This window comes from Oncorhynchus tshawytscha, linkage group LG28 (genome assembly GCF_018296145.1).
Source record: "Oncorhynchus tshawytscha isolate Ot180627B linkage group LG28, Otsh_v2.0, whole genome shotgun sequence".
NCBI lineage: Eukaryota > Metazoa > Chordata > Actinopteri > Salmoniformes > Salmonidae > Oncorhynchus > Oncorhynchus tshawytscha.
Window position 1 is genome coordinate 27,764,408 of NC_056456.1, and position 10,225 is coordinate 27,774,632.

Below are 10,225 nucleotides of genomic sequence, written 5' to 3' on the forward strand. Positions count from 1 at the left end.
TCACCAATTATCAGCTAGCCTATTAATAACATCCCTAAATTCGTTGTGGTTTGTCTTTTAGAACAATCCTAACGTAACATGTCACCAAGCTTATTGCTCCAGATCCATTGATTTCAATACATTGTTGATGTGAGTGATTCATTTGCGCATGCTACTGATTACAGTAGAACAAGCTAATCAATTACAGTTTAGAGTAGACGCTTGTCAAATGTTGATGCATGTGCAGTTTAGAAGGTACTAATTTAGCTGAATACAAGTAATCTGAACACAAGTGTGTAGAGAGTCATTTTTATGTTTTGGTCTTCAAAATATCACAACCTATTTCATCGTATTGATTATGAATTTAAAACCGGTGTTTTGACACGGCTGTAATTTAAAAAATCCATGACAATAGGAAGCAGAAACAGTATCATTTTCAACTAATGTTTTAGGAACTTCTGAATGAGCCCAAAAACGTTCTCTGATTTTGGTGATATAACTGAAATTGTGAAAATGAGTTTGTCTAGCCTACTACAAGGTATATTATACCAACACTCTCCTCTCGGTGCAACGGCTATGGCCATGTTGTATTGCTCATCTACAAAAATTCTGCCCCCTGTGAGGATCGAACTCACGACCTTCAGATTATGAGACTGACGCGCTACCTACTGCGCTAAGGAGGCCTATAGCTGAACAACAAAAACACTCATCTTGAAATAGCGTTTCTGATTGGCAACATCTGCAGTCCTCATGCCTTCTTGTAGCCTGCCTAACACGGAACTCAAACCGGTTGTGCGCGTGCGCAATCGTGCATACATTTATTTAGTCCCAGCACACTAAATGCGATCACGACACGCAGGTTAGCATATCAAAACAAACTCTGAACCAATGACATTATTTGGGGACAGGTCGAAAACTTGCACTTGCTAGCTAATTTGTCCTATTTAGCTAGCTTGCTGTTTCTAGCTAATTTGTCCTGGGATATAAACATAAGGTTGTTATTTTACCTGAAATGCACAATTTCCTCTACTCCAACAATTAATCCACTTCTAAAAACGGTCAACCGAATCGTTTCTAGTCATCTCTCCTCCTTCCAGGCTTTTTCATCTTTTAAATTATATGGTGATTGGCATCTAAACTTTCATAGTATTACCACGACAACCAGCAACAGTTCATCTTTCAATCACACACATGGGTATAACCAATGAGGAGATGGCACGTGGGTACCTGCTTCTATAAACCAATGAGGAGATGGGAGACCAGGACTTGCAGCGCCATCTGAATCAGAAATAGGAATGACTTCTATTTTAGCCCTTGGCAACGCAGACGCTCGTTGACCCGTGCGAGCAGTGTGGGTGCAATAATTTAATAACATAGATTCCAAAATGTATTTTGCAATGCTCGCGCACTCGGTGTAGTCAGGGTATAAGGCACGTTTACACAGGTGAGCAGGGACCCTGGGCATCTTCTTTTGGTGTTTTTCAGAGTCAGTAGAAAGACCTCTTTTAGTGTCCTAAGTTTTCATAACTGTGACCTTAATTGCCTACAGTCTTTAAGCTGTTAGTGTCCTAACAACCGCTCCGCAGGTGCATGTTCATTAATTGTTTATGGTTCATTGAACAAGCATGGGAAACAGTGTTCAAACCCTTTAATATGAAGATCTGTGAAGTTAATACGGTTTTTATGAATTACCTTTGAAAGACAGGGTCCTGAAAAAGGGATGTTTCTTTTTTTGCTGAGTTTATCTTGTAGTAGGCCAGACTAACTCCTTCTCAAATAGTATTTGAGTATCCTTGCCATAGTCTAAACTATAATAGACATTTCATCGCAAGGGGCAAATACGCGATTGTCTGTGCTGCCCAATCATATTACCTAATCATAATGACATGACCAAATTCACCAATCAGGAACGTGCTTTCAAACTCAGTGTTTTTATCTTTGATATAGGCCTCCTTAGCGCAGTAGGTAGCGCGTCAGTCTCATAATCTGAAGGTCGTGAGTTCGATCCTCACAGGGGGCACTGACTTTTTCATGTACCTCTTTTTAGCTTTTGCAGGACTGGATTACACATGCCCTATCCCAAAACAACTCCCATCCCTTAACCCAACTAACCTGTACCCCTGCACACTGACTCGGTACCAGTGGCCCCTATATATAGCCTCGTTAGTCTTATTGTGTTACTTTTTATTATTACTTTTTATTTTAGCCTACTTGGTAAATATTTTCTGCACTGTTGGTTAAGGGCTTGTAAGTAAGTATTTCACGGTAAAGTCTACACTTGTTGAACACATGTGGGCATTTTTAAGATGTGTCATTATTGTCACAGTGTACGAAATCAGAATTTGAAGCATATTTCTCTGACAATTGCCCTTTTGGATGGCAATTTATGAGAACTCAGTGTGACATGTATATATATATTTTTTCCCCACTGTAAAAGAATAGCCTAGATTGGGAGATATATCAGTATCGGTAGGTTTTGTCCCCCCAATGTAATGTAATCAGATGAAGAAAAAGCCATATCGGTCAGGCTATCTGAGATATAACTAGTTGGTGGGCAAAAACAGTCATCAAAACAGACATTGTATTTGTCCATACTTTACTTTGAAAATGTCAATAGGTCACACAGACTGAGGATCAAGGTAATAGAATCTACTTACTCTTGCATTTCTCTCCTACGCAAATTCCTTGGCCGTCGTGCTAAGGGATGGGAGTTGTTTTGGCATAGGGCATGTGTAATACAATCTTGGAAAAGCTAAAAAGAGGTACATGAAAAAACCAATGCCCCCTGTGAGGATCGAACTCACGACCTTCAGATTATGAGACTGACGCGCTACCTACTGCGCTAAGGAGGCTTAGAGCAAAGGTGAAAACACTGAGTTTGAAAGGATGTTTCTGATTGGTCAAATTAATATGATTGGGCAGTACAGACAATCGCTGTATTTGCCCCTTGTGATGAAATGTCTATTATAATTTAGACTAAGGGAGTGATACTCAAATACTATTTGAGAAGGTCCGGTAACACGGATTTCCTAGGTGACAAAGGGCTGTATGGATATTGTAATTTATCAGCGCAGTAACAAACCCCCACCTCACGACCCATGCGACCTCCCCTCCCCCCTCCCCCACACCATAAGCAACATGCGCCATTTCTATGGACACAAGTGCTGTTCGTGACACAAACTGTTCACACCCCTCTTGTTGGTGGAGAGAATTTAGCAGATTTAAAGCTAATTTCCTGCAATTCTATACATTTTGCCACGTGTTCATGTAATATCTGAGTGACTCAAACATCACAACAAAGTCAATAGGCTACAACACCTACTTAAAAAACATTAGCTGACAGTTGATCCAACAGTCATAAATGGCTCATGAATGGTTTGCAATGACTGACACAACAAGAGGAAAACTACTGATGCACTACCAAATTTAGAAATTGTGCATTCTACTGTTACAACTTTCTAGAGTAAGCTGAAAGCCCAACTGAGTTCCCGCGGTCCGTATTGACCCCTCTCTGGGTCCGGATGCAGACCGCAGTCCGCCAATTGAGTATGGCTGTACTAAGGTTTCTGATTATCTAAATGATTAAACCATTTTACAGTACATTAGGTCCTAGGATACACATTTCCAAATACAAGTCAGCAAGGGACACAGTCATTTGACAATTACATGCTATGGTTAATTATTCTGTATCATAATGGATTAATACGCAAAACTTCAGCAACTTTCATGATTTAGTCCTCTACCACCACAAAGCAGAAAACCCTTCTAAGTAAACATCCAATAGATATGTCTGAACCCTATAATATGAGGTCTGACAAAAGTTGATACCAAAAATTTGTTGAAACCATCCTTGGTTAGGTTATTCAATGTGTGGGCCTATCTCTCCAGTTTGCAGACAGCTAAGCCACATTTGCTTGGTCACACACACTCTTTTAATGTATAAGGCATGTGAAATTTGAGCCACCCGTCCCTCCAACTTAGCCCTGTAGTGGACATCACTTGCTAGTGTGCAACATGAAAATGCTAAGCAGGGAATTCTCTGGCATTGTGAATACAAAGGATTGGGATTGAAGAATGTCTGTGAGTGCAAATAGTCATCCGAGACCATTTATTTAAATAACTAGTCCTACATGCTAATAACGCTATACCCATAATCTTGATAAATTACTTAATTTACTTATCCTATAGGCCTAGCTAGGGCTACTTTGGGATATTATGGGTGGTAAGGTTGTAGCCACTCCCATTGTTTAGAACTACTTTTGGCCTTAAGCTTTCAGTTTCTTTGTAACATCATCTTTGAAATCAAATCAAATCAAATTTATGAACATAGCCCTTCGTACATCAGCTGGTATCTCAAAGTGCTGTACAGAAACCCATGGGTAGGCAGACCATTCCATAAAAATTGAGCTCTATAGGAGAAAGCCCTGCCTCCAGCTCTTTGCTTAGAAATTCTAGGGACAATTAGGAGGCCAGCGTCTTGTGACCGTAGCATACGTGTAGGTATGTACGGCAGGACCAAATCAGAGAGATAGGTAGGAGCAAGCCCATGTAATGCTTTGTAGGTTAGCAGTAAAACCTTCAAATCAGCCCTTGCCTTGACTGGAAGCCAGTGTAGGGAGGCTAGCACTGGAGTAATATGATCAAATTTTTTGGTTCTAGTCAGGATTCGAGCAGCCGTATTTATCACTAACTGAAGTTTATTTAGTGCTTTATCCGGGTAGCTGGAAAGTAGAGCATTGCAGTAGTCTAACCTAGAAGTAACAACAGCATGGATACATTTTTCTGCATCATTTTTGGACAGAAAGTTTCAGATTTTTGCAATGTTACGTAGATGGAAAAAAGCTGTCCTTGAAACAGTCTTGATATGTTCGTCAAAAGAGAGATCAGGTCCAGAGTAACGCTGAGGTCCTTCACAGTTTTATTTGAGACGACTGTACAACCATTAAGATTAATTGTCAGATTCAACAGAAGATATCTTTGTTTCTTGGGACCTAGAACAAGCATCTCTGTTTTGTCTGAGTTTAAAAGTAGAAAGTTTGCAGCCATCCACTTCCTTATGTCTGAAACACAGGCTTCTAGCGAGGGCAATTTTGGGGCTTCACCATGTTTTAATTGAAATGTACAGCTGTCTGTCATCCGCATAGCAGTGAAAGTTAACATTATGTTTTCGAATGACATCCCCAAGAGGTAAAATATATAGTGAAAACAATAGTGGTCCTAAAACGGAACCTTGAGGAACACCAACATTTACATTTAATTTGTCAGAGGACAAACCATTCACAGAGACAAACTGATATCTTTCCGACAGATAAGATCTAAACCAGGCCAGAACTTGTCCGTGTAGACCAATTTGGGTTTCCAATCTCTCCAAAAGAATGTGGTGATCGATGGTATCAAAAGCAGCACTAAGGTCTAGGGGCACGAGGACAGAGGCAAAGCCTCGGTCTGATGCCATTAAAAGGTAATTTACCACCTTCACAAGTGCAGTCTCAGCGCTATGATGGGGTCTAGAACCAGACTGAAGCATTTTGTATACATTGTTTGTCTTCAGGAAGGCAGTGAGTTGCTGCGCAACAGCCTTTTCTAACATTTTTGAGAGGAATGGAAGATTCGATATAGGTCAATCGTTTTTTATATTTTCTGGGTCAAGGTTTGGCTTTTTCAAGAGAGGCTTTATTACTGCCACTTTTAGTGAGTTTGGTACACATCCAGTGGATAGAGAGCCATTTATTATGTTCAACATAGGAGGGCCAAGCACAGGAAGCCGCTCTTTCAGTAGTTTAGTTGGAATAGGGTCCAGTATGCAGCTTGAACGTTTAGAGGCCATAATTATTTTCATCATTGTGTCAAGAGATATAGTACTAAAACACGTGAGTGTCTCCTTTGTTCCTAGGTCCTGGCAGAGTTGTGCAGACTCAGGACAACTGAGCTTTGAAGGAATACGCAGATTTAAAGAGGAGTCCATAATTTGCTTTCTAATAATCATGATCTTTTCCTCAAAGAAGTTCATGAATTTATTAATGCTGAAGTGAAAGCCATCCTCTCTTGGGGAATGCTGCTTTTTAGTTAGCTTTGCGACAATATCAAAAATAAATTTCGGACTGTTCTTATTTTCCTCAAATAAGTTGGAAAAATAGGATGATCGAGCAGCAGTAAGGGCTCTTCGATACCGCAAGTTAGTCGGAAGACTTCCAGTTTGGTGTGGCGCAATTTCCGTCCCAATTTTCTGGAAGCTTGCTTCAGAGCTTGGGTATTTTCTGTATACCAGGGAGCTAGTTTCTTATGAGAAATGGTTTTAGTTTTTAGGGGTGCAACTGCATCACAATCTCTTTCAATAATGACAGGAATGGAGGAGGTCTTTATTCTAGTGAGATTGCTAAGGTGAACACCGCCATGTTTAGTTTTGCCCAAACTAGGTCGAGGCACAGACACGGTCTCAATGGAGATAGCTGAGCTGACTACACTGACTGTGCTAGTGGCAGACTCCACTAAGCTGGCAGGCTGCTAGCCAGCTAGCCTGCTAGCCTGCCTGCCTGCTGCCTGGCCTGCACCCTATTTCATTGTGGAGCTAGAGGAGTTAGAGCTCTGTCTATGTTGGTAGATAAGATGAGAGCACCCCTCCAGCTAGGATGGAGTCCGTCACTTCTCAGCAGGTCAGGCTTGGTCCTGTCTGTGGGTGAGTCCCAGAAAGAGGGCCAATTATCTACAAATTCTATCTTTTGGGATGGGCAGAAAACCATTTTCAACCAGCGATTGAGTTGTTAGACTCTGCTGTAGAGCTCATCACTCCCCCTAACTGGGAGGGGGCCAGAGACAATTACTCGATGCAGACACATCTTTCTAGCTGATTTACACGCTGAAGCTATGTTGGATAACAATATGCAAGAGTAAATCATAGTTGCTTTCAGCATTTAATGACACATACAGCGCATACAGTATCAAATACACTAAAGGCTCAACTAGCCTAAGGAAAAGATAGTGGCCAGTACGGGTATCGAACCCGCGACCTTCGCGTTATTAGCACGACGCTCTAACCAACTGAGCTAACCGGCCTTATGGCTCAGATCAAAATGTTATGTATTTGAACATTGACAGACATAGAGGAATGGCATAACTACTTTTATGTTTTATGCTATGAGCACACAATCCTAGTGAGTTTGTGTGCCCACTGCACGGTTTCTATACATGGTTGAGGATTGAATTCAGCAACCTCTCTCATTGCCAGCCCTTTGATCCTTAATACTGTAGTTGCTCCAAGTAAACTATAATGGAATAGTGCTGGAGCAAACTATGACAAAATAGACGTGTCACACAAAATGCATAGCACAGTCAAATACCTGCACATACACATTGTGGTTCTAGACCTCGTGGCGCAACGGTAGCGCGTCTGACTCCAGATCAGAAGGTTGCGTGTTCAAATCACGTCGGGGTCAAACCTTTTTCTCTCTGTGATCAATGAAAAAACATCGGGACCAACAAACATTAGACGTAACTAATAATACCCGAGAAGTATGTATTAGGAGGATACATTGGCACGGGTGTTGTTCGTGTGGCAATATAACCTCCAAACACCGGGTTGCCAACATATTAAAATAATGATTGACATATTTTCACAGAAAAAATGTTGGGATTAATTTACTCATACTATTTCGTCTATCCACAAGCTAACACAATAACTTAAAACTGAAGCTGGAAAGACTCCAAACTAGCTGCGTTTCGTTTGACTTTTTTTCAATTTACATTTCTTTGTATATATCCATAAAAATGATGCCAGCTGATTCATGATTTCGACTGGCTGAGAAACGTTGCCTGCATCTCTCTCTCGTCCCGACTCCCGACCTCTACACGTCCATTACTATGGGACAGTAGCGAGATTGAATTTTAATATTGAAACAATGTTGCAAATGTCAGAGACAGACAGCAAGGTTTATACAAATCTCTGCTGTTGAAAACTAAATGTTAGTCTAACAGAAATGTGAGATAATGTCCAGATGCTTTTTATAGTGGAGATCAAGTTTATGACTTCCCTGCCTGGGCTAATGAGGCAGTAGATTGCGCAGTCAGATAGAACAGAGGAATTTTAACGTCATACATTTAGCAGGTGGTAAACTGTGGAATAGACACCGGCTGGAATGGCTTTTAACCAATCAGCATTCAGGAATAGACCAACCCGTTGTATAAAAATGAAATAAACAATAATCTTGCCACATTTGCTCTAAACGCTTTACCGAAACTAGAATCAGAGTATGCTATTAATTGAAATTACCTGGTTTAACATAATCTCATTCTAAATTATTCTAAACCTTTGCCCTAAACAGACAGAAACGAAAGCGAACAGCAAGTTAAGACAACATATTTGCATATTTAACAACCTCATTTGTTTGTGTATTCTGCTTCCACCTGTGTGTGCAATTGGTGTGTAAATCACCTCAATGTAACTTACAAGGGTCTAAAATCAACTGAATCTCAATTTTGAATCCCATATTTTGTCTGAAATATAATGACATGTAGGCTATATGTTTTGCCTAAAATTATAAAAGAAAGTGTGAGAAATATAAAAAGGAGGGCTCGTCCGGGATTTGAACCCGGGACCTCTCGCACCCTAAGCGAGAATCATACCCCTAGACCAACGAGCCACGATAGAATGTGCTGGAATTATGTGATTTTCTTCGTTTAAAACAAAGTTTTTTATGTTTTTTATTTTGAAAATTCAGATTCCTGGACGATAAGGTGCCCTGTTAAATATGTAACGCCAGTGCTATGTAAACAACAAATACGTGTTTTTTTTTTTTTCATTTAACCTTTATTTAACTAGGCAAGCCAGTTAAGAACAAATTCGTATTTACAATGACGCTGGGCCAACTGTGCGCCGCCCTATGGTACTCCCAATCACCGCCGGGTGTGATACAGCCTGGATGATTGTTCTTTTAACCAAGTAAATTGGACTTCAGTTTTCAGCGTTGGCCCAGTAACCGGAAAGTTGCTAGATCAAATCCCGGAGCTGACAAGGTAAAAATCTGCCGTCCTGCCCTGAGTAAGGCAGTTAACCCACTGTTCCCCGGGCACCGAAGACCTGGATGTCGATTATGGCAGCCACCGCACCTCTCCGATTCAGAGAGGTTGGGTTAAATGCGGAAGACACATTTCAGTTGAATGCTTTCAGTTGTACAACTGACTAGGTATCAGCCCATTCCCCTTTTTGTTATTACACTATATATCATGTGTAACTAGCTTACTAGGCTTTGATTGGGTATAGGTCGTTTTGACAGCAAGCTAACGTTAGCTAGTTAAATTAGCTTGTTAGAACGCGTTTAAACGATTGGAAGCTATCTATTGACCCACTTGTCATTCATTACGTTCAAATACACGAGGTACTGTGATATGTGTTGTTAGTTACTGCTAACTGTTGTCAACTTAATATGTGTGTTTACTTGTTGTATTCCTTACCGTCGCCCACAGTTAACAACCGCTCTCGCCTCATGTCGATCTCAAGTGTCAAATTATGTAGCTAAGCAGTTATCGCGCTTCCGTTTATAATATTGACCACTAGATGTCTCTGTGACACCACAAATAGCACCTCGTTAGTTACTGTCTTTGATACGTGTAATTTGGCCTAAGCCAAGTTTTCCATAATATAAGAAAACGTTTATATATTTTTTTAGCATTGTAGCCCATCAGCAATCATTCATATTTATCGTTGAATTTGCTACATTTTTGTTCACATGATCATGACACGGTAAAGTTAAACAATAACAGGTCATTCATCTGTAAATGTAATCAGAGACGAAGAGGGGAACTCTGATGTTTATCAAATCAAATTGTATTTGTCACATGCTTCGTAAACAACAGGTGTAGACTAACAGTGAAATGCTTACTTTACGGGACCTTCCCAACAATGCAGAGAAAAAAAGATAAATATATACACGGGGTACCAGTAACGAAGTCTATGTGCATGGGTAAGAGGTAACTGAGCTAAATATGTACATGGTAAATAATAAACAGTAGCAGCAGCGTATGTGATGAGTCAAAAGAGTTTGTGCAAAAAGGGCCAATGCATGGATTGTAATCATCTTATGTATGCATGCATGATGTTTACAATGATGCACTTAATCAGATGTAATTCTGTAACTTCTACAATATTTGGTCAGAATAAGACTAACATAAGATGTTCTAAAGTCATAGTTTAGTCTACACGTACAGAAATCATACAGATACATTCAGTATGATTTGTACTTTGCAAAATATG

General features: G+C 40.3%; 6 non-coding genes across 6 annotated transcripts; 2 read left to right on the plus strand and 4 right to left on the minus strand.

Moving 5' to 3' along the window:
- Positions 1 to 589: 589 nt before the first annotated feature.
- trnam-cau lies at positions 590 to 662 on the minus strand. The gene has a single exon. It is a non-coding gene; the product is annotated as a tRNA-Met (tRNA).
- A 1,264-nt stretch (positions 663 to 1,926) lies between these two features.
- On the plus strand, positions 1,927 to 1,999 carry trnam-cau. The gene has a single exon. It is a non-coding gene; the product is annotated as a tRNA-Met (tRNA).
- A 759-nt stretch (positions 2,000 to 2,758) lies between these two features.
- On the minus strand, positions 2,759 to 2,831 carry trnam-cau. Its single transcript has one exon. It is a non-coding gene; the product is annotated as a tRNA-Met (tRNA).
- A 4,127-nt stretch (positions 2,832 to 6,958) lies between these two features.
- On the minus strand, positions 6,959 to 7,032 carry trnai-aau. Its single transcript has one exon. It is a non-coding gene; the product is annotated as a tRNA-Ile (tRNA).
- A 308-nt stretch (positions 7,033 to 7,340) lies between these two features.
- On the plus strand, positions 7,341 to 7,412 carry trnaw-cca. The gene has a single exon. It is a non-coding gene; the product is annotated as a tRNA-Trp (tRNA).
- A 1,131-nt stretch (positions 7,413 to 8,543) lies between these two features.
- On the minus strand, positions 8,544 to 8,615 carry trnap-agg. The gene has a single exon. It is a non-coding gene; the product is annotated as a tRNA-Pro (tRNA).
- Positions 8,616 to 10,225: the final 1,610 nt, after the last annotated feature.